The following is a 24502-nucleotide window of genomic DNA, read 5'->3' as shown; positions in this document are numbered from 1 at the left end:
GTGGTGATAGGTGGGCAAACATCACTAATCACTAGCCCTAAACCTAGAGCAAGCACATTTAGCAGTGTCTAACTAGCCTAAGTACTTTACAAAGCACCTACACTATCAACTAATGATTACTTAAGTTCATATGGTGGCAAGAGAACTAGAGTGGAGCAACAACTCCCTTGGAATGATCCCTTGGCTCCTCACCCCTTCAAATGGCCAATTTGGGGGGTATAGATAGTCCCCACTTGAGAACTAGCCGTTGGTGCAGCATTCTGTGCACTGCACCATAATTTTTGGTGGTCCCACCGAAGATTTCTAGTGGTTAGGCCCCATTGGAGATTTCTTGTGGCTGTTGGAACTAGCCGTTAGCTGTCCGTTGGGCAACATTTTGTCCGGTGCTCCTTTTTCAGTGCTCACCAGAAATTTCCTATGTGTTATGCCCTGGTTCCTCTGCAAGAACTCACTGAAGAAGACCTTTTATCCAGTGCGTTGCACCAGGCATTTCCGGTGACACAAATACCTCATATACGCGACCTCTTTATCTAGTGCAACTTCTTTGGGGTCACTGGAGATTTTCGGTGGCACAATTGACTCTGGTTGACTGCTGACCGCTTTTTTCGATGGTGCAAAACCACTAAGCACTAGAACTTTTGGTGGTACTAAGTTGGCTGGTTTTGCTTTGTTTCTTCATGTCCTCGCATCCCGGCTTCTTTCATCTCATCTTGGACTTGTAGCATCAAGTGTTGGTCAGTCTATAGCAGCTCCAATGTCTTGCTTGAGGTGTTGATTACTGTCGATCTCCACAATGCCTAAGTCCAATTTCACCTTGCATCCATTGGAACTTTTTCGACAACTAGCTCGGCAGGGTGGTGCTACTAGGTAGTGCTCTTGCTAGCTAGTGAGTAACAAGCCGTAGGTTAGGCGGTCTCTTAGAGACTCGTATTAACTTAATGCACCTCTAATATAAGGATGTACACCAAGATGGGGCTTGATACAATGCGTCCCTGATACTATCAACAATGAGAGATGTGGAAAACTTCACCCACTACTAATAAAATAAGCGTCTCCGAAACATAAATCAAATAAGAGACAGTGTACCAAATTTCACATGTCTTTAAAATTGTACCCATCTCTAATGCGTTTCCTAGCAAAGACTGGGCTTCAAAGGGGCGCATCTATCAAATATCATAGATGGCTACTGATAGACGAGTCTTTGTTGTTAATTCATCAAAGACTCATGGGATGTACAAACTATACATAGACGCATAGTGGATTGACACGTCTCTAATCTACATATGTGATGTTGATGGTTAGTATCACTTATGTATGCTTTCTTTGTTGATGAGGACATCCTCCACTATTAACCGCTGGCAAAGACGCAACAAAGGGGCCAAGTGGCCTAGTTGTAGTCGGGCGGCGACCGTGTGAGCCTCTGAATAATCCCACCTTGCTTAGCTTGGGAGGAGGAAGCCACCTTAAAAGGGAGAGCCACCCTTCCCCTATTGGACTAGTCTTTTAGGGACATTGGGCCTTTCCCCGAGTGGGTGTGCCTGAGAACTGTTGGGGTCCGGGCAGCCTTAATTTATTGGGCCTCGGCCAACCCCACTTGGGTTGAATGTATCATTTGGTATCAAAGCTGGGCCCTTGTTTAAGGGGGTGGGAATGATGAGGACATCCTCCACTATTAACTGCTGGCAAAGACGCAACAAAGGGGCCAAGTGGCCTAGTTGTAGTCGGGCGGCGACCGTGTGAGCCTCTGAATAATCCCACCTTGCTTAGCTTGGGAGGAGGAAGCCACCTTAAAAGGGAGAGCCACCCTTCCCCTATTGGACTAGTCTTTTAGGGACATTGGGCCTTCCCCCGAGTGGGTGTGCCTGAGAACTGTTGGGGTCCGGGCAGCCTTAATTTATTGGGCCTCGGCCAACCCCACTTGGGTCGAATGCATCATTTGTACCTTTTTGTCATAGTGTCGGCGTGTCGCTTGACAATATATCACTCGTTATTCTCACAATGATAAAGCAAGGGCAAGAATATAAATAATAGACCAAATCATCCCAGCATTACATTTTTGTTTTGACCTTTACAACGGTAAAAATCTATACACACACCAATTTACTTGTAAAAGGATGTACAATTGCCATGAGCGTAAAATCAACAATATAGTAGCTTGTAACATTATCACTTCATAGACTTCAATGAATTTACATGTGTTTTGTATGCATTATGTCCAAAATATGAAAGTGTGTTGTACTAAACAAAGGGCACTGGGTTAATCCTAAATTATTTAGATTATTAACACCTAGCAAAACCTTAGTTGCACATCTAGATAGATTATTTATTAGCATAGGTTTTAACTAGATAAAAATTAGAGGCCTTGGTTTTAGAAGTAGATTTTTTGAAAGCCTGATTCACTCCCTAGGCGTCATGGTCACTTCAGTACCCATCTCTAGTGCGTTTCCTAGCAAAGACGGGCTTCAAAGAGGCGCATCTATAAGATATCAGAGATGGCTACACTGAGTCTCTGTTGTTAATTCATCAGTGACAGGTGTTATACCTACGTGGGCTGGACAAACTAAACAGAGACGCGTGGTGGATTGACACGTCTCTAGTCCTACAGCTGTGATGTTGATTGTTTTAAGTATCACTTGTGTATGCTTTCTGTGTACCTTCGTGTCGTAGTGTCGCTTATCACTCGTTATTATCACAGTGATAAAGGCAGGGCAAGAATATAAATAATAGACCAAATCATCCAAGCATTACATTTCTGTTTTTGACCTTACACCTGTAAAAATCTATACACACTCCAATTTACCTGTAAAAGGATGTACAATTTGCCAGGAGCGTAAAATCAACAATACAGTAGCTTGTAGCATTACCATTTCATAAACTTCAATGAATTTACATGTGTTTTGTATGCATTTTCAATTACCAAGCTTGAGCTGCCCTGCTGCATAGTAGAGGTCACGTGAGTTCACCCGTCAGCTATATATTCAGCTGCAACCACCTGCCGCAAAGCCGATCCTGGATTGCGCGACGTCGTAGATGACGCTGAACGTCTGCTGCTGCGTGTTGCCGATGATGGTCATGCTGTCGGTGGGCGCAAACGCCAGGCACGTCGTGGAGTCGTCCACGTCTATGAGCACGTTCCGCGTCGCCAGCTTGAGGGAGGCGCCGCCCGCGAACGTCATGGCCACGGCCGGCACGCGCAGCTGCGACGCCTGGCCCTCGAAGCACGTGTCCAGGATGGAGAACGCCGGCGCGCTCTGCACCCCTGCCATGGCCGCGGCCACCGCCTTGCTCAGCGCCGTGTACACGGCCGTCGGCAGGCGCGTGATCACCGTGCCCGAGTCTATGATCGTGGGCAGGCTGCTGTACTCCGACGTGGAGACCGCGAGTGGGCTCCCGCCGACCGACACCCCGGACAGGATGACGAAGTAGAGTGAGGCGTCGAGAGAGCTCGAGGCCATGTGCGTGTACGAGTACTGCCCAGAGTTATAGGGCCCGATGGAGAGGTACCCCGTTGACGCCGACGTCGGGAGGCAGTAGGAGAAGGAGTAGCCGAAGCTGGGCGCGAGCTGGTAGAGCAGCGAGAGCTTGTTGCGCGCGAGGCCGATGAGTCCCGCGGAGCGGCCGAAGAGCCCCTCGTTGTCCTGGCCGCAGCCGTAGTAGAAGTTCGGGTAGCTGCTGGAGCCGAAGGAGACGGTGTCCTTGCTGAGGTAGCCGACGGAGAAGGAGCTGTCGCCGTAGCTGGCCTGGTAGATGCAGACAGTTTCTGACGGAGCAGGCGGACGGGTTGAGCGTAGCGGCCTGGAGCTCGTCGCACTGCGATGCCGAGCACGGCACGGAGGCTGTAGGTGCTGGAAGCCCTGGGGTCGTAGAGCGGGCCCACCTGGCGGTGGCACGATACGACGCAGGGCAAGCACTGCAGCCAGGTGAGCGACGAGCCCGTGTCGACGACCATGGCGTAGGAGGTGGCAGGCGTGCCGAGGCCAAGCTCGGTGACGTAGTTCCCCACGCCCACGGACGTTCCCGGCGTGAGCGGTACGGAGGCCAGGGAGTCGTCGAGTTTGCCGCCGGCGGCCTTCGGCTTGCGGAGCGATGTCGGGCGGCGGGGCGGCGTCTTACTGGCGGCGAGACGCGAGGCGAGGTGGGCGACGCGCGCATCGTCGTGGGTGAGGACTGTGGAGAAGGGGAGGTCGGACGGGAGCGGCGCCGGCGAGCAGGGGCTCTGCGGGTGGTGCAGCGTCAGGTGGAGGCCCGAGCTATTCCGGTGCGGGAAATCTGCAAAAGAATATATGTCAGTCCTGGGCTAGTTACTCGTTCATTTTTACCAACGGTTTGGGATATCGATATAGCCTCCGTTACATATTATTGACCATTGTATCAAACATTTTGCTATGAGAAGCCCCGGCGGCCGGACGTTCAACGGATACAGATCTATCGGACTGTTCTGTGGATGCACTCCCTCAGTGCGCCCGTCTCCTTTCCAGTTCCGCACCACACGCTACCAGCACGCCACCCGTGACGCGTGCAAGGAGCGGACCCGCTGGCGATGACAGTGACAAAGCTAGAAAAAAATTTAGGAGGGACTGAACAAAAGAATAGAGATTTTTTATTTTCTCTTAACCTTAGCCCCTCCTACCTAATATATATATATATATATATATATATATATATATATATATATATAATTTTAAGAGAGGGCTTGGGGGGCTCCACGTGCCCAGGATCGGTAGGGGGGCTAGAGCCCCCCCCCCCCCCCCCAGCCCCACCGCTGCCTTCGTCGCTGGGCGATGGTACGAGGGCGGGGCAGCATCATGGACCGCCGCCGCCGCCCTGAGATTGCGCGCTCGCGCGAACTACCGCTGCTGCGTCTTCGTCAAACGAAGAGCCCCGCTAATACTGACGAACCCACGACCTACGATGCCTACGAAGAGCCCCGCTAGCCTCTGTGTTCACACGCCCCCAGATCGCCCCCGCAGCCTATCCCGTCCGCCCCACGCCCGCGACGAGCATGCTGCATGCCCAGCGCCCCCCACAGCCACAACACCCCACGTCCACCGGCCCCAGCACCTCCGCCCGCTAGGCCCTGGCAAACCACGCGCCCCCGTTCGTCCCGGCTCGCCCCTCCCCGTCCAAACAACATAGAAAGCTAGAATAAAACACATGCAACAATACGGAAAACAACTACTACAATATTAGGCTGAAGCAGATGAAACGCCATGAACATGTATATTGCAACAACAAGGAACAACAGCTGCAACATTAGGATGAAGCAGTTGAAACACAATGAGCATATTATTGCAACAACAAAGGAACAACAGGTGAAACATTAGGCTAAAACAGCTGAAACACCATGAACATATTATTGCAACAACACGGAACAAACTGCTGCAACAATAGGTTGAAGGAGCTGAAACATTTAGAACATATTATTGCAACAACACCGAACAAACTGCTGCAACAAATAGGTTGAAGGAGCTGAAACATTTGGAACATATTATTGCAACACTGGTGTGAAGCATATGAAACAACACTCGAAATAAAAACACTTGCAACAACATGGAACAACTACCGCGACATGAGATTGAAGCAACTAAAACTATACTGCAACATCTCAAGTAGTACTACCGCAACATCAGAAAAACATCTGTTGCAACAACAAAAAAGAACCATTGCAACATTCGAAATCATTTGTTGCAATATCCAAAAAAACCATTACGACACGGCGAGATCTGACCCCCTGAGAGCTCGCCTGGAACCCTAGCCACTGCTGCATCCCTTAGATCCAGATGAGGAGGAGGAGGAGGAGGAGGAGGAGGAGGAGGGCTCAGATCCAGAGGAGAAGGGGGGAGGAGGGCTCAGATCCAGATCCAGAGGAGGAGGAGCAAGACCTCATATCCAGATCCCTCCGCAACCTACCTCGTCGGAGCCGCCGCTGTCGTCCTCGTCTCCGGTGGGGTGCGGGAGCTGGGTCGCAAGGAGAGTGGGGGTGCATGGAGGTCATGGAGGGCGAGGGACGGAGGGAGGGAGGGAGGTCGCGGAGGGGCGAGGGACGGAGAGGACTGAGGGTGGGAGGGAGCTCGCTGCGGCGACGGCACGAAGAGCGGGCAGGAAAGCGGCGCGGAGAGCAAGTGTAGGAGAGAGCGAGGGCGGGGGAATGGGCGAAGTGCGACTGTGGGAGAGAGCGACTGCGGGGCAACGGGCGGAGCGGGTGAAGTGCGAGTGCGGGGGGAGCGGGTGAAGTGAAGCGACGTCGGACAGGCAGATAAGACGAGGCGCGGTCGGTGAAGTCGTGAATGGTAGTCTGACGTGCGTTCGGTACGCGTCATAGCAATTGAAAAAAAATGTATACTATAGCACTATCATATCGTTTTCATGTGACAAAAGGCTTTTTTTAAGGGATGTGACAAAAAGCTTAATATACTTCAAATGCCGAAAGTCCGAGTCCCTTGGCCATTTCAGAAACTGCTATAGCTCGTGGAGTCATTATACTAGAACAATGCAACGCACCAAGCACCAATGATTACGTCCTCGGCTAGCTTAGCTAACAGCAGCAGCAAGCTACGGTGCCAAGCAGCTGGCTAGCTAGTTGCCGTGCACCGTTTGCCCGGTTGATGATTGTGGCGGTGTGTCCCCCACAAATTCTGGTGGGTGGTCTGTCGTCCCGCGCCGATCGATCGCGAAATGTGACAGCGACCCAGCACCAATTGAAAGAGATTCATTCAGCAGCGTGGACGCATGCAGCTAGCTAGCACGCACTGAACCAGTGAGAGACGACGATACAGCGCTGCACAAATGGAAACGGGCACCACGAACGAAACAACGGATTGCGTGACTGTGAACGTAACTGCTCTATCTATTATATATAATAAGGAAAAAGTCCAAATTACTCCCTCGAAATTTGGTCTATGTCGAGATAACCCTAAATTAACATTTAATTCAATTTACTCCCTCCATCTATTTCATTTGCTAGTTTAGCCCTCGATAGGATTTATTATTTTTGTTTCTCCATGTATAAGTCGAGTAATAATATCAAATTTTGTGACCTGATAGAGGACATCTAGGTTATGTTAGAAAAATATGTCTAAGTTTTTTTTCCTAGTATTTTGATAGCTTTGGAAATTTAATAATAAATTAACACTAGAGATATATAATATCTTACAAAACATATAATAATGAAAAATGCTAATGTATACTTCGAGCACAAATATGTTGTCCTCTATCACCACACAAAATTTGAAACTAAAACTCAATTTGTACTTAGAGAAACCAAAAAAAATCTTTTAAGGTGTAAATTGGACTAAACTACCTAAAATTGTAGATATTTTTTTCCTCACAAAATATATCAGTTAGAGCCACATACCATTTATATCAAGGATTTGAAACATTATTTGCGTCTTTTAGATGATGTACCAAACTACCTAAAATTCGCCATGAAACATGTTTTTATATCCGAGCAATCTGTTATCTAGTCGTGATCTTGTCTGGAGATGAGCTCGGCTATATATATTATAGGTAATAGATAATAGATATATAGATATTTATAGGATAGGAAACAAACACAAAAGAAACAGAAAAAGAGATAAGAACTTTGAAGTTGCTAACTGATGAAAAGGAAAAAAAATGAAAGGAAAAGTATCCTATGGACAGACAGGAAAAAAACACAAAGCAAAAAAAAAAAACAAAAAAAACAGACAAAACAGGAAACGGAAACGGAAACGGATTGGATGCCACGACCGATTGAATAAAAAAGCAAAAACGACAGGTTAAAAAAACTTTTTTTCTAGGATCTATTTGATTAGGATTCGTACCTATCTAGGTTACCTAAAAAGCCCTACATCTGTTATTATATATATAACATGAGAGACATAGAGAGGTGAAACAATTTCCATATTCACGGAGTTAGTTAGAGGAGGCCATACCAAAAAATGGGTACAAAAAATAGACTGAAATTTTGCCTCTTTATTATTAGGTATAAATTAGTTAAACTAAGGAATTTGTATACTTCTATGACGGTGAGAGTTGCTTCCTTCAATAGCTGACGCGTGACATCAAAGAGGCAGTCTAATCCGTCACGACGTCTCACAGCAACCGCGTGTGTCGAAGTCCGACCCAGAGAAACACGTCAACAAGAGTGAAATAGAGAGGTTGATGGTTACAGGTGAAGGGAAACCATTCACACATTCTTAATTATCTTATCCATTTATCTCTGTGCTTCCGTTTTCCTGCCCATGTACACAATGCAGAGTCTATTCTTCCTAGCATGCACGTCCAAACAAGTACATGAGCTGTACTTCTCATAAAAAAAAAGGTAAAGAAGCTGTACTGTACTTAACCAACACATTTTAGGCAGTGCCGCAGTGATGAACCAAGTGCGTACCAATGGCCAATGCGAGGTATTATATCAATATATAATTCATGCCCTTTTGCTTTTCTTACTTGAAAATCTAAGTTAGTTTAATTCGATTAGTTATAGGTCAACCTAATGATCTAGAGACAAAATATTGAGAAAGATCCTCTTAGTTTTGGTCTGGCTCTATATAGCTTGAAGGGATCGTGAACTGATTGCAGCTCTGCTGGTTAGGTTTTTTTGTGACGAAACACTTGAAGTTCTTGACTTGACATGAATGCTTATATATATTTCATATATTTATTTCAAGATTTAACGAAGCTATTTTTACAATGGTAGGCAACACGTACCATCGAGACATTTGTGGTGATGACTTTGCCAATCTCGAGATCTGCTAGTTTAAATTTTCAGAGGTGCTCATAAAGATATGGATGTGCGACGTGCGTACATGTATATATATGAATACGAATATGAGTGCAGGTGAGCATATGTGTGTATATACTGTGTTTGGGAGGGAAAAAACATGAGTCCTTGAATTCAAGAGTGGGCCATGCGATTTCTTTACTCCCAACAACTAGATATGTAAGAGGACCACAAATAAAACATATGTGACACCTACTTTAAAATTAATAGGACAACTGTTGCAACTTTTTAATAGGCGCCACCTTGTATGTTTGATGCACTGCAAAAGAAGAAAAAGGACAAAGGAAGAGGAAGACTGTACTATGCTGGATTATAACCTAGGTCCATACTACATGATTAAGGTGGGACATCAGGCGATGATAAGTTTGGGTGCAATCTACCCATGGTCCTTCAGGGTGTCCCAGGGCATGTACAAAGGCATAACGCTAACTGTTCATAAGGGGTACTCTATCGGTTCCAAATTAAAACTCAATTTAGTTTTGTCCTAAGTTTTTTACTTTGACTTGTTTTTTTCTTAAAAATATTGACATCTACAATTTCAAATAAGTAGACTATCAAGGATATTTCATTGAGAATCTAATAATGAAACTATTTTGATACCATAGATGTTTGTTTTTTTTTTCTATAAAATTGCATTGGCTAATGTTAAAGAAGTTTAATAACTTAGGATAAAACAAAGTGAAATATAATTTGGAAGATCATCATATTGGCATTTTTTTATGATATGGATAATGGATTTTTACTTATTTATTAATTACCATTAATTATTAATTGGATTAAAATAACTTAATTAATACAAGTATAACCACCAGAGAAAAGAAAATATATGGAACTATATATAATATAATGCTTGGTCAGTCTTCCCGGCCTTATCATGCATGACAAGACAAAGGACAAAAAGTGGCTCGTTAGGAGCACACACAACATCATAATTATTAATCAATCAGCCTTCAATAAGAAAAAAATATATATAAAAAGTTATGGACCTAGCGAGTGACATTTGACACAGCATCTACGTACTACAGTCTACCACACGCCCCTTCTCGCTATCCAAGCTTGCACTAGATCTCCAAAACAAAATCTTAAAAGAAATACTATATGGCACTGTTTACGTATGGTGTTTTACCATCTTGAGTACAAACACATTTGTTGCTGTTCCGTTGCCGCTGAATTGCAGGTGGCAACAACTACGCTCACAGGAACACAGGATATATATAAACGCCACAATATGATATCCATGTGGAAAATCATGGCGCAAATCGATCTGGCAGCAGTAACGCACCGCCGTCTCCCTGCTGCTACACCCTAATCCAAATATCCAATGAATGCATGCTTGCATTCAGTGGGTCACACTCACTCACACGACGTTTGAGACAAGAGGGAAAGTGGGGCACTTCAAACATTTGATTTGATCTCTCTCGAGAAAGTCTATCATGTCCCTGATATAAGTTTCACGGTCTGTTGGTTGGTTCTATACTTCTATAGTCTATGCGGTCTGTCAACTGACGTACACTTTATTCTTTATTGCCTGAAGAAGACCGTAGTCTTTGCAAGTGCCGTAGAAAGAAAGTGATTGCAGACGAATATATATATATATACACACCCACACAAACATCTGATAATTAATCCAATAAAGAACAAACCATCATTTCACGTCTTTTGAATTTGATGTGACTATCGCAAACTATATATAGAGCTATTGAAAAAATTGTCTTTCACTGTAAAAAATTCAGTACTAGCTAGCTCCTGTATGCACTCTGGATGGACATGTATATACATCCTCTGACTCTGAGGATTCCTAGTTCGTCTACCACTCAATTGACTACGATTGCAAACTGCCATACTGGTGCAAGTGCAATCGTGAGCAGAGAGTTAAAACGAGTACAAATTAAACAAGATTAAGCTATAACAGAAATATATGTACCACTGATTTGCGAAGCGCAGACGCTGGTGATGTCCCGGGCAGGAGCTGCGACCGTGAGCAGGAGGGAGCAGCAGGCAGCAAGAAGAGGAAGCAACCCCATCCCCATGGCGTTCCCGAGGTCTCGCCCGAGCTGAAAGCTTCCTCTTGAGGCCGTGCGGTGAGGAGTGAGGACTGAGGACAGGCCAATCATCGCCCTTTTATATAAGAGAAAGGTTCTGTATCATGTTTGAGTGTGTGTGGGAATCTCGCCGGTAGCTTTCATCGCTCTAATTTCCTGGTCACTTGGTCTGGCCAAACGATTTAATATAGTGATTTGGTGAGAAGGCCAATCATGTTAGTAGTTACAGGATATATACACAGTAGCCAAAGCCTCTCTCTTTTTTTGGATTTTGAACTAATTATTAGGTGCAAAGGATGAGAATAAGCTTTGGATATATATATATATATATATATATATATATATATAATATATAATATATATATATATAGTATATATACTATGAGATAGAGAGAGAGGAGAGCGAGAGAGAGAGAGAGAGAGAGAGGCAGATACGAGGACTGGAGAGAAGAGAGAGAGAGGAGAGAGGAGAGGAGAGAGAGAGAGAGAGATGAGAGAGAGAGACTCCTACCAACTGGATTAATAGCAAGAAACTGCTATCTTACCAACCACATGACGCGTAGCGGGTACCATGGAAGGTAACCTTCATGTGTCACAAATAAAGGACGTCCGTGGCCTTGCTTGCACAAGAGGACCGGTGTCAGCTATGCTCGAACTTGTGCTGCATTGGGATACATTGCTCTTCCAAATGCACAATTCTAGAAAATTTGGAATAGAGAAAACATAGAAACAATATGTCCTAGTATTTTTAATCTGATGAATTGAGAAGCACATAAGACGGTGAGATTGAATGGTTGAAATGCACAAATTTAAAGTATATTTCGATGAGGGAATTTTTTTATTCATTTTAAAATCGTTACGTTGAGATGATACGAAGATTTTGAAACATTCCTAGTCTCTGTATTAGCAGGATACACATAGCCAAACCAAAGATTTTTAAAAAAAAGTTTAGACACACTAATAGCACTTAATCCGAAGACTAGATTACTATCCACATATTTGGGTATAAAACTCCATGGCCACCCGTGTCAATAGTTGATATGCCGCTGCAACCAAAACATGTAATATCGGTTTTTGCGGAACAGTCCATATACAAAGCCAATATATAGCCGAGTAGATAACCTGTAAAGAAAAAGAAATCCGTTTCTTTTTTTTTTAAAAAATCAGGTTGTTCCTACATAACCAAAGCAATCGACATGTAGCTTCTACTCCTAGCAAAGATAATGATTGTATTTCTATACTAAGACCCAGAGCCAAGACCCAAACATGCTTGATACACTATGTGGTTTAGACAAACCTGAAGTCGTCCGAATAACAGACCAGACCTCATGAGTAGTACGACACTTAAAGACAAGTGCTTAATTATCTCATCTTTGTTAAAAAAAACAACATTGTTTGTTGTCTTTCCAAATACAGACCATACAACGCGAGTAATATGACACTTAACGAACGACTTAATTGTATCATCTTTGTTAAATAGAACAACACTGTTTGTTGCCATTACGTTTAGCTGTCTTTGGTTAACACTACGCCCCTATGCATGTATGATGAGGACAAATTTTGGACATTATGGGTCACATCATTCTGGCAAGTATTCACAGATAATAGAATTTCTTTTTCAGCATTGAGAGCAAGACAAAACAATTGACCAATATAGCAATATGATTTGCTAATTAACAAGGTTCGAATTTCAGAATTGAGCCCTCTCATGAACCTACTCATAACATCTTCCATGCATTCATCCAATCCACCAAACATGATACAAATCTTAAAATCATGGTAGTATTGTTTCACAGTCTTACTACCCTGCTTCAAGTTGTCTAATTTTGCAAGCAAATAATCAACATAATATGCAGGAATGAATGCATCTCTAAAAAGAATTTTGAAGTCTTCCCAAGATTCTAGAACTTTCTTGTGCCTACGAATGTGTTTCCATTCTAGCAAAGCAAATTCAGTCAAAACATTGGAGGCAATACAAATCTTTTGTTTCTTGGACAGGTCATGCTCATTAAATTCATTGTCTACTTTTAACTCCCAATCAATGTAAGCTTGAGGATCAAACTTACCATCATATAACGGCAAGTGTTGAATGACATCCTGAATATGAGGGTCTAGTTTCAATAGCTCAAAAATCTCCATATCACCTGCCATGATTAGTAGAAAACAAGAAACACAAAAATAATATGTATCCTCCTATCAACTACTAGGATGTGTTGGTTGTAATTCTCTCAAACTCAACTTGTTAAAACAAGCCCTTACAAGTTCTTACCAAGCCAAACAGGAGGTGACGGCAACCAACAAGTCTATAACCGTGGAGCGAAGTGTATCGGTGCCGCAGCAACAAAAACCTCTCAAGCTGTAGTCGAATATGTGGAGCTGTAGGTGGGCTAAAGAAAGGAAGTACTAGAACCACGTTAGTTGCAAGCAAATTGAACAAATGCTCAACGACGTTATTATGCTGGTCCTAGGCTAGTACATGCTAGAGACGCGAGCCTGGATACAAACAAAGTCACTGAGCTGCAGCAAAGAAGGATCACAAGGACAGGAATAACAACAAAAGAAAACCCTTCTCTTCTTCTTTCTCTTTCTTTTCTTTCTTTCTTTCTTTCTATCTTTCTTTTCTTTCTTTCTTTTCTTTCTTTCTTCTATCTTTTTTTTCTGTTTTTTTTCAACTAGCACAAAACTGAAATTTTTGCAACAAGAATTAACAAGCTACTTAAAACAATTAAATGTTTCCTTAGGAAGGGTGATTCAGTAGCAAAGTCAAACAAGTGGCTGTTTTGCAAAACCAGCAGACGCGCAAATCTCCAGGGCAATTGCGAAGCGCTCAGAATGAATTTCGGAGCAAGCTCTGATCCGTTGGAAAGAGGACAAGTTAAGGTTTCCAGATTGTATTTAAACTCCCTATTCAGACTCCTGACAAAGGAAATATGGTGCTTTTTTTTCAGGATAAAACAGGACTCCGAATCAAATTCTATCTTGATCTTGTTGGATTTCCTTTTTGTAGATGGAAATATGGACGTGGATGAAACCTCCAAGGATGTGGCTAGGATAATGGTGGTAAACAAAACAAAAGAATTTGGAAATCCACTCGGATTCGTTGAGAGAAACAAATAAACTCAAATCTGCTATGGTGACAGAAACGTGACTAGAACTTGAAACTCTAAACGACTAAACGCTAAGACCAGCAACTTAACATGACGATGCACCCGCTAATTCAATAAGCCCTAACTAAGCAGTAATAGTATTAAGCACAAAGGGTATTTGGGATTATGGAGAACTAATCTACTAATTTTGTTTTGGCTTTTTCTGGACTATAGGAGATTAAAAACAACAAAGAACTGGAAGTCTCTCACCGATCAACCTTGCTCTGATTACCAACTGATATGAACCCGCTAGGGTGAATCCCGATCTTTCGATGAGAGAAGGTGGATAACTCAATTTGGGGATGGAGATGACGTTCACAGTCCGACTACAACTATCCAAGGATGCTGCGCCTTAGCAACCGATACACCACCTCCAACGGCCGTCGCGATCTTGTGGAGCACGATCAACCAAACCACTAGGGTAATTCCTGCAAGCAATCGAGGAACAAGCAAGAACAAGTAGAACAAGCAACTCAATTGCAAATGTGGAGATGAAAACCAATCTGAAATCACAAAGTTGGGGTTCTGAATCGAGTAGAACGGATGGTCTAGTCGACACACGCATCTACAAGGAAGTAGCAATGGCTAAACTTTCAACAAAATAAAACCCAATCTATTTGTGGCGGCTCTAATCCTTATTAATACCTAGGGAAACGACCAGGGGGGTGTTGGGGTCGTTCTCCAACCCTAGGACGCGTCCCTAATGGACCCCAACTTGATACATGGACCATCGGCCCAAAATAGGGTGACGCAGCACCAAAGGCAGAAAAGGTCCCAGCGTTGAAATGACGACTACGGAAGCATCAGATAAGATATAGCCATGAGTCCAGATCCGTTGGAAAATAGACTTGATAAGCTTTCTAAAAAGTGCTAGAACGTCCCAATCGGAGTCCGTATGAAGTCGTGGCGACCGTCGCAATTTGGGACTATTTTGCAGTCCGAATTCAACTTTCAAAACGTGTTGGACTTGGACTCTTTCTGTCCTTGGAACCAAAGTGATGTGGTGGCCTAGCAGAGGACGTTAGGAATACTTGTATTTGGTCCCCAATCAACTTCATTAACCTTCCATGCTTTCCATATGCAATCAAGCCTTCCCTTGATCCATGTAAGTAATTCTGAAAATGAGAATGAACACATTTTATGGTGGAGCACCAATTCATCAAATGCATCAATGATAAGCCTCATATAGAATGGTTGCACCTTTGGTATAGAAGTAGTTGGCATGGTCATATTTGAGCCAATGATGTCCTCATCAATGTACCACTGAAAGACCTTGATCTTCAATGGAGGTTTTAATTTCCACAACCTTCATAAGGCTAGCCCAGAAATGCGAGTTCTCGTTCTTCCATTGACCTTGAGAAAGAGGTTTAGATCTTAAGTATTTCTTGGGTAGCATTTGTTGCCAAGTACTCTTAGTTGTGAACGCTTTAAAAAAACCACTTGTTCAGAAGGATCGTGTTTTTTATGTCTAAATTGTGAATTCCAAGCCCACCTTGGTTTTTGAGTTGGTATAATAAGTAGTCTAATTTCTTGACAACTTCTCTCCGGATCGCAAAAAAGGACATCATATACATATGCAAGGTGCTAAGCACGAGTTAATCAGTGTTAGGCGCCAGGCCATCAGCTGGCAGATGTTTTCCTTTCTAGCTGCTGAGTCTTTTTTCAAAACGTTCTTTTACTCTTTTTCTATCTACATTTGAGAGCCTCCTATAATGTATAGGTTGTTGATATTTCTTATGGTTAAATAGTTAACTGCAAGCGCACATATTATCATTATAACACTCTAGCAGGGAGCATTCCAAGTACCGTATCCTTAGAGAGTGTGTGGTTAAGATAATTGTTTGATATGATTTCTAGTAACTATGACCCTATTAACTTGCTTGGGTGTTTGGATCATGGCAAAAAAAAGGGGCTAAAAGTGCAAAATAAGGTGTCCTTCACCCCCCAAAGCTCTTAGCTTAGTTTTACACCACTTGAGGTGCAAATAGACTAAACGTTAGCCTCCTCTTTTGCTCATTTTTAGCCTACCTGTTTAGATCTATTTGTCAAAAAAATGAGTTAAAAGTGCAGGGAAAAAGTTTTTCCACGGGAAATAAACAGGGCAATAATAGGGATGGTGCGACATAGAAGAATAATTAAGATAAACAACGACTCTAGTGTGAAACTAGAGGGATATAACTGTAGACACACCCACACAACAAATCACATAGTGATGAAAACAGGACATGAATCTCAATGACGTCATTTGCCATATTCACTGACCGTATTTTCAAAAAAAATGAGAATCTGAAAAAAATCCAAAAAGTTGAGAAGAAAAACAAAAACTTGAAAAATTCAGTGGATTAGGGATGAAAAAACAAAGCATTTTCCTAAATACATTTATGGTTCCCAAATTTTTCCGAGACATTTTCGTTGGTAATTGTCTCTTTTTTTGTTTCTTAAACTCCTCCCTGCCTAGTCTAACTTAACTTACCTTTCTTCTGTTTCTTCTACTTACTTGTATTGAACTTTTGCCTTCCTTTTTAATAAAGCACTGTAGGGGGGCCTCGGCCCCTCCAGATTCGTCAAAAAAAAAATGTTGGTAATCCTATTTACTTGTTTCCGTTTTGGCATAACTCAACATCTTGCTTTTCTCTTGCAGAAGTGAGGTGGGAACTTTAGCAGTGTGCTGCATAACGCGGACATGACGCGTCCTTTGCTAGCTCAATGGGCCGCAACCAAAGCGGAAGCCTACTAGCCCAGTATGAAGCATTGGATGAGATGGAGCCCCACTTTGGATGCTTTCACTCGTACGGCCCTGTTCGTTGGTTGGTTTCTGAACTGATAAGTCCGGCTGGTGCTGGTTTGTTGTGATAGAAAAACACTGTTGGCTAAAACCAATAAGCGAATAGGCTGGCAGAGTGTAGTCACTCGAAGCCTATCCATATTTTTTTCTTTTCCAGTTTTTTTTTTATTTCTGCCAAATGCTTGTTGATCATCTCATATCAGTAATATTTGGTAGTCAGTTATAATCTAGGAAAACTAATGATCTATGCACTTCTCGTTACATTAGACCATCAGTTCATGTACTTTTCGTTTCCCATTTCTAGTTCGTTTCTTTTTTTTATATGCTATTTATTTCTTGACTGTCCAAAAAAACTACGGTTGCGAGTCAACCTAATTAGGCCACTGCTGTTACGCATATATTTGTGCCTTCATGGATCTGTCTAGTATCAACTGAACATGGTACATTTGACACTATTTGTCCATCTACTATGTATTGTAGTTTCCATTGCGTCGACTTAAACACTTGAAATGTTATGTGTGCTGTTGTTCTCATTTTGAATTATCAGTTTTCGATTATTACGTTCCCGATTTCCAGAAATTATAGTTGCTTTTTCCGATTTTGGTTTTGTTTTTTGTTTTTGGAAAAAATGTGAAATCAAAAGTGGTTAGAGAGTTTTCCTGATCTTTTTCATCCCTGATCTAGAGTCTCTAGCTCCTAAGCGTAGAAGGCACAAATGCCATCACAATATAAGGGTGTTTCTGTTTGATGTCTGTGTTTTTTCATATTTTAATTAGGTCTATGTATCGACCACCAGCCGGGCTAATCCTGCATTCGTTTGTTTAGACAAATAATCACAACTGCTAACAACTCAACAGCTATCCCAAAGTTCAGGTTTACAATGTTTTGGGCACGACATACTTGTTGCACTCTCCTGCCAGTTTCGTCAGTGCATACGTACAAGACAGAGTATGCATCTCTTTCCGAGATGTGTAAAGAATCCAGCAGGTCAGATTGGTAGCTCCAGCCTGATCACAGGGCTAGATCCCGCGATGTTTTGTTCCATGCGATCTTGCTTGGTTGTAATCTGTTTCTTGGTCCTCTTCATGCTTTTGGAACAATATGAGCGTCAGTGCTGTCTTATATTTTGAGATAGAGGGTGTAGTAATATTGCATAAATGATGCCCCAAGTTCGAGAAAGCAGGGTTTTTTTTTGTTAATCATAGCAGTGAAACAATTGTGCCAAATCATTATTATCAATGCTCAAGATTCAAACAAAAAATCAACATGTAATAAAATTTCTAGTTGACAATTTTTTTAAAAATTTGAGATGGTTTATATGTCAAATATTCAATATAAGTTTTCAGATCGGATTTGAGATGATTAACAATGTTGATTGGACACAAAGTTAACATCAAGGTTGTTGTACTTCACAAGACCTACAACTTTGCAATTCACATCTTTTTCATTGGAGATCATTTTAGTTTAGAGTGTCAAATGTGCTAAGATGTGTGATTGATAACCAGTAGGATTGGTTCCTTGTATGCATGATCTTGTGTATCTCTAGAATAGGATGTATAACATTGATTGTTGTTTCCTTTTTCTTATCATCTTATAACACAAGACAACTTATATTAGCTGCGCTGGGGCTGTTCCCGGCTATATAAACACGCAACCGTGAACCCCCAACGGGTATCATGTTACACTAATTTCACAAAATGTACAATATAAGATTCATAAATAAGTAGTTAAAAGAATAACATTAGTAGTATAGTCACAGGTGTTGCATCACTCAATTGCTCAAATAGTATGGAGTAGGGCACATGGTATGGACGCTGAATGTTGAGGTTCTGAGTTCCAATCCTAGAAAGTGATACCCGGTAACTCCATCATTGTCGATTGTCCTCTGTTGAAACTAATTTTGACGGTAATACCTGGTTTAATTTGGACTCGGCACTGACGTATGAATGTACTACTGATGTCCGAACGAGTTTATTAGGGACCTCGGTAGTGATGTATGAATCTGTAATACTGACATCCGAGCAAGTTAAGGGATCATTTGTGACCTATGAATCAGTGCTACTGACGTCCGGTCAAGTTTAGAGAACTCTTTAAGGCCTTGTGTTTATGTGGCTGCTAGGGTTGAGCGAGGGTGAATTGAGGGCTGGCTGGGGGCCTTTGCCCACGGCCGAGCAAGAGGGAAGGTCTTTCCTTCTAATTCTTGATTGATTAGATTGTTATATCTTCTCTCCTTATATGAGGTTTACTTACTCCTAAGCCAGGGTTACTTGATCTTTAAGCAAGTGACCCTTATCTCTAATTAACCCTAACACTAACAGACTATCCAACCAGCCCAGACCCAATAGACCCCTGACGGACTCTAACCCAGCCAGCCCAGGCCTAATAGGCCCTTGACGTACTCTAACACTACACCCAATCTGGACATGCAGCTCATCCTCGAGCTAGAACCTAACCAACTTATAACGATGACTCAACTCGACACAAACCTTATCTAAAAACAAGCCTTTTACATCTCGGTTTATTTTATTGTTCTCAACCTGAAATGGATTGGGACTTTTTATTTTTGACTCCTGAACATAAGTTGGACATTATTTTTGACTCCTGAACATAAGGTGGACACGATCCGCACGCCAGACCAACGATTTTATAACCACAAGGATCCCATGGACACCATCTGGATGAAAAGTGGTGCATTTGTATGGCCACCTAGAAGTGCTCGCAACAGTAACCAGTGGAGGCGCCCACCCGGCAGCTAGTGGCGGAATGCGGCGGCGCTACACGGTGCGCTCCCGCCGGTGACCCCATGCCTTCTCCCTGCTGGACGGCTGCTGGTCTGCACCGCACAGAGAAGAGCGAAGGGCTTTCGATGGAGAATGACGAGGGGAGCACCTCCCCAACCGTTGCCGTCGCAGACTTTGAGTTCGCTGCCCGCAGGGAAAACAGCATGCTCGCCGGACGTGGGGAAACCCATGACCAGGATCCCCGACGCAGCGGACGAGATCGAGGTCCTCCGCACGGCGAAGCACAACTTGGAGGAGCTGCGAAGGGGTGCAAGGCTGAATCAACTAAAGATCGCATATCTCCCGCACCCGCCGACAGGCTAGGAGGCCACGTGCAGCAGCCTGCAGCCTCACCACCGCCGACACCTGGCGGGTAAGCATCTTCCCCACCGGTGCCATGGCGATGTCCATCGGCTACTTGATCTGCTGCAACTTCTCACCCTCGATTGTGATCTGTTGGGCGCCGATCATGGAGACGGTTGTCGTCCCATAGTCTGGCTAGCCGTAGGGGACCCCGACGGCATGGTGGTGGTAGTGGTCACCAATTGTCGGGTTTCCACGGCCTCTAGACGTGCCCATTGGACTATCTCGAAGAGGGTCTTCGTCATGGCCTCAAGGGCGGTCGGCAGCACCACCGTTTGCACCATCAGTTGAGACGCGGTCTTATCGTCGACTGAACCATCGGCAGCGGAACTTGACATCTCCGATACCAGATGTTATGTGGCTGCTAGGGTTGAGGGGGTCGAGTTGAGGGAGCGGTGGAGACTTTTGTGCTACAGTACCCATGGGTACTGTTCCTATCAGATGTTTGTGGTGGCTGGGGCTGCGAGGGAGAGAAGGAGCCGGCCGGGGGCCTTGCCCATGACCGAGCCAGAGAGAAGGGATTTTTCTTCTTAATTCTTCCTTTAGATTGATACATCTCCTCTCTTATATAGAAGTTTATTTGACTCCTAAGCAATGCTTACTTACCCCTAAGCAAGCAACCCTTATCTCTAATTAACCCTAACACGAACGGGCTATCCAGCCAGCCTAGGCCTAATAGGCCCCTGACATACTTTAATAACTTGTTTGGGTGTAATTGGATTCGCATCAATCCACATGTATTGAGATGGATTGGAGTGTAACTTAAACTCTGAACGAAGCAATTTCCTAAACATATTTATGAGGTGAATCCGATAACATATCTGTCTCGTGGGAACTGCGAAGCAATTTCCTTATGTACCAAAATACATCCCGTAGGACATCAGTCTCTTGTTCCAGGATCAGCCGTGTAATCCTAAGCCGAAAGCTGTTGGATGGCAATTCCTTTGTGGCACCACTTTGGTTTCTGCGATCTTCTGTCGTTACTCCACGGTATATACAATCCAAAAGCAATGACTCGTAAGCACGCAGGCTGGTATAACAAGAGGACACCGTACCGATCCGTTGCTAAAGGCTGTAAAGAGCTCGAGCAAGTCGCCGATCATGGCTGCTTACTGGATCCTACATTTGGCACTGCTCCTCTTATTCATGTCCTCTCAACAGGTTCTCGCGGCGAGGCAGCAGGACCGTCATACCATCAGCGTCCAGTCTCTGCTGTCTATCTCGATGTGTTCTTCGGCATCTGCTGTTCCAGGTTAACTTGTGTTTTAATGTCACAGTTGATCATTTTAAGAAAGATTAATTAATTTGATCCTCCAGTGTCTCGTCATGGAGCAGCTGGAAGCACCCTCCAAATCGTCCGCCGCGCGTGCCTGCAAACCGGCGACCACGAGACAGTGCCGAACCACCACTACACTACTGCCATCCTGCACCGAGACCGCCACCGAGTCCGGTCCATCCACCGGCGCCTCACCGGGGCGGAGACCACAACCACCACCATCCCCGCCCGTCTCGGCCTCGCCATCGAGAGTCTCGAGTACGTGGTCACCATCGGCATCGGAACCCCACCGCGCAACTTCACGGTCCTCTTCGACACCGGCAGCGACCACACCTGGGCGCAGTGCCTGCCGTGCCTCGACTCCTCCTGCTATCCGCAGGAAGAGCCCTTGTTCGACCCGAGCAAGTCTTCGACGTACGTCGGCATCCCGTGCAGCGCGCCGGAGTGCCACATCGGTGGCGCACAGAAAACCAGCTGCGGGGGGACCTCGTGCCAGTACAGCGTCAAGTATGGCGACAAATCTGTGACTCGGGGTAACCTTTCCGAGGAGACTTTCACTCTGTCGCCGGTAGCGCCGCCTGCCACCGGAGTCGTGTTTGGGTGCAGCCATGAGTATATTTCTGGCTTCAACGACACGGACATGGGTGTCGCCGGTCTGCTTGGTCTAGGCCGGGGCGCCTCGTCCATCCTCTTGCAGACACGCCAGGGCAACAGCGGCGGCGGCGGCGGAGTCTTCTCGTACTGCCTCCCTCCACGCGGGAGCTCCACGGGATACCTCACCATCGGCGCCGCCGCTCCTCAGTAGTCGAACCTGTCCTTCACGCCTCTGATAACCACTATCTCTCGGCTGAGCTCTGTGTACGTGGTGAACCTCGCCGGCATCTCCGTCAACGGCGCGGCCCTGCCTATACCGGCGTCGGCTTTCTCCGTGGGAGCGGTCATCGACTCCGGCACGGTGGTCACGCACATGCCGGCCGCCGCGTACTACCCCCTCCGCGACGAGTTCAGGAGCCACATGGGCGAGAACACGATGCTGCCGGAGGGGTACATGGAATTGCTGGACACGTGCTACGACGTGACGGGGCAGGACGTCGTGACGGCGCCGCGGGTGGCGCTCGAGTTTGGTGGCGGCGCGAGGATTGACGTGGACGCGTCCGGGATCGTATTCGTGTTCCCGGTAGAAGGTGACTCAGGGCCATCCCTGACGCTCGCGTGCTTGGCCTTCGTGCCCACCAATTCGGCGGGTCTCGTTATCGTCGGAAACATGCAGCAGAGGGCGCACAACGTCGTGTTCGATGTGGATGGAGGGAGGATTGGCTTCGGACCAAACGGATGCAGCTGAGTCATCATTGAGTGACACACATACTGACATGCTTGATCAAGGCAGGAGGATAATTGCACGGAATACATGCAAAATTTATGTATGTTTATTAAAACGGTTTGAACTGTTGCAGCTCCTATATAGTATATCACTTTTATGGCAGTCATGCGATTGCTCAATTAAATTAAGTCTTCAAGCTGGTAAGTAATGTTGTATACCGGAATCCTCAAATTTGCCGAGTGTTTTTTTTTATATTTGCCGAGTGTATTCCCTCGGGTACTCAGCGAACAATATCTTTGCCGAGTGCTGCGCTACAAACACTCGAAAAAAAAACACTCGGCAAAGATGTGGTTTGCCGAGTGTTAAAAAAAACACTCAGCAAAGAGGGGGTTTGCCGAGTGTCAAAAAAAACACTTGGCAAATAAATAAAATCTTTTTTCTGGAAAAGAAGGAGAAGAAAAAAAAATAAAAAAAAAACTTTGCCGAGTGCTCAGATCTAGAACCGTCGGTAAAGAAATAAATTCTTTTTTTTAGAAAAGGAGAAGAAAAAAAATAAAAAAAAACATTGCCGAGTGCCCCGATCTTGGACACTCGGCAAACAAAAAATATCCTACCACCCCTCCCGTCCCCAGCGCCCCACCCCTCCCGTCCCCACCCCTTCTTCTTCCCCTCTCCTCCCGGCCCCCAGCACCCCTCCTCCTGCCGGCACTGCCTCCTTCCCCTCCTCTCCCGGACGCCCTCTTCTCCTCCGGCCACCACCCCTCCCCTCCGCTCCCGAAACCCTCTTCCCTCCCTCCCTCGTCGGATCTGGCCGCCGCTCCCGGCCCCCTCCTCCCTTCCTCCGCCCTGGATTTCCTCAAATCCGGTCGCCGCGCCACCCCTCCCCTCCGGATCCGGCCCCGCCGCCTCCCACCACGCCCACCCACGACGCCCCACTGCGCTCCTCCTTGCGCCCCACCGCGCCCACCGCGCCATGGACAGCAGCGGGAGGCCCTCAGCGCAGTGGCCCGGCACAGCGACCCCAGGCGCGGCAGAGCTGGCACAGACGGGCCCTGGTGCGGCAACCCCGGTGTGGCGGCGGCGCGGATCCAGTGACCCCGATGAGGTAGGCCCTCCTCCTCCTAGATCTAGGGTTTCGGCGAGCTTTTCTCCTATCTCTCCCAACTCTGATCCAGCACAGGGAGGACGGCGCAAGGAGGCCGACGGGACCATGGGGAGGTGGCGCGGCTGCGTCGGGCGTTGCGGGGAGGACGACGCTGCTATGGGGAGGCGGCATGGGTGGTGGTGGAGGTGGTGGCATGGATGGAGGCAGAGCAGGAGGTGGCCTTGGTGGTGGTGGCGGTCGGTGGTGGCGGCCGGTGGCTGGTGCTTGTTTTTTTTATTTTTTTCAAAAAATGTTTGCCGAGTGTTTTTGGGGCACTCGACAAAGTCTTTGTCGAGTGCCCGATAAAAAATACTCAGCAAAACAACGTTTGTCATTAAACCGTTTGCCGAGTGTAACACTCGACAAACGGTTTGCCGAGTGTTTTGGGGGCTTTGCCGAGTGCCCTTGACACTCGGCAAAGCTCCTGTATCCTGTAGTATTTTGAAAATAAAGATAGTGTCTTTGGGGATTTGCTTTTCTGAATGTGATGAATAGAGAAAAGAAAAATTGTGGGAGAAGTAAAGCTAGCTTGATTGTAATGTAATAACAATGAAGAACACTGCCACTAGTATAGGAATGATTTTTGCCGATGGTCAAAAACGGTTTTCAGAGCCGGTTCAAAAAATCGCCATAATGCCATCAATTGTAAAGATATGCCTTTTGTAGAATGGACATCTAACCATCTCTAGAAAACAATTTCTAAGGACGGTTCCGTTAAATATCCACTCCCTAAAAATAAGATTTTCAGGGAAGGTTGCTATAGATAATCACCTTTGCGAATTAATTTTTAAGGGTGGTTGCTTAACAGAGTCGCCCATGTAAATTGATTTTCAGTGCCGGTTGTTTGTATGACAACCGTCCCTCAACCAAGTTTCTAGATG

General features: G+C 45.2%; 2 pseudogenes; one reads left to right on the top strand and one right to left on the bottom strand.

Annotated features, from left to right (window-relative positions):
- Window positions 1-2721: 2721 nt before the first annotated feature.
- On the bottom strand, window positions 2722-10890 carry LOC136520167 (aspartyl protease family protein At5g10770-like; annotated as a pseudogene).
- A 10091-nt stretch (window positions 10891-20981) lies between these two features.
- On the top strand, window positions 20982-22498 carry LOC136522758 (aspartyl protease family protein At5g10770-like; annotated as a pseudogene).
- The last annotated feature ends 2004 nt before the right edge of the window (window positions 22499-24502 follow it).

This window comes from Miscanthus floridulus, chromosome 18, assembly GCF_019320115.1.
Source record: "Miscanthus floridulus cultivar M001 chromosome 18, ASM1932011v1, whole genome shotgun sequence".
In the NCBI taxonomy this organism is placed as follows: Eukaryota; Viridiplantae; Streptophyta; class Magnoliopsida; order Poales; family Poaceae; genus Miscanthus; species Miscanthus floridulus.
Note: the sequence above shows the minus strand (reverse complement) of the source record. Positions and strands in the feature narration are given on the sequence as shown.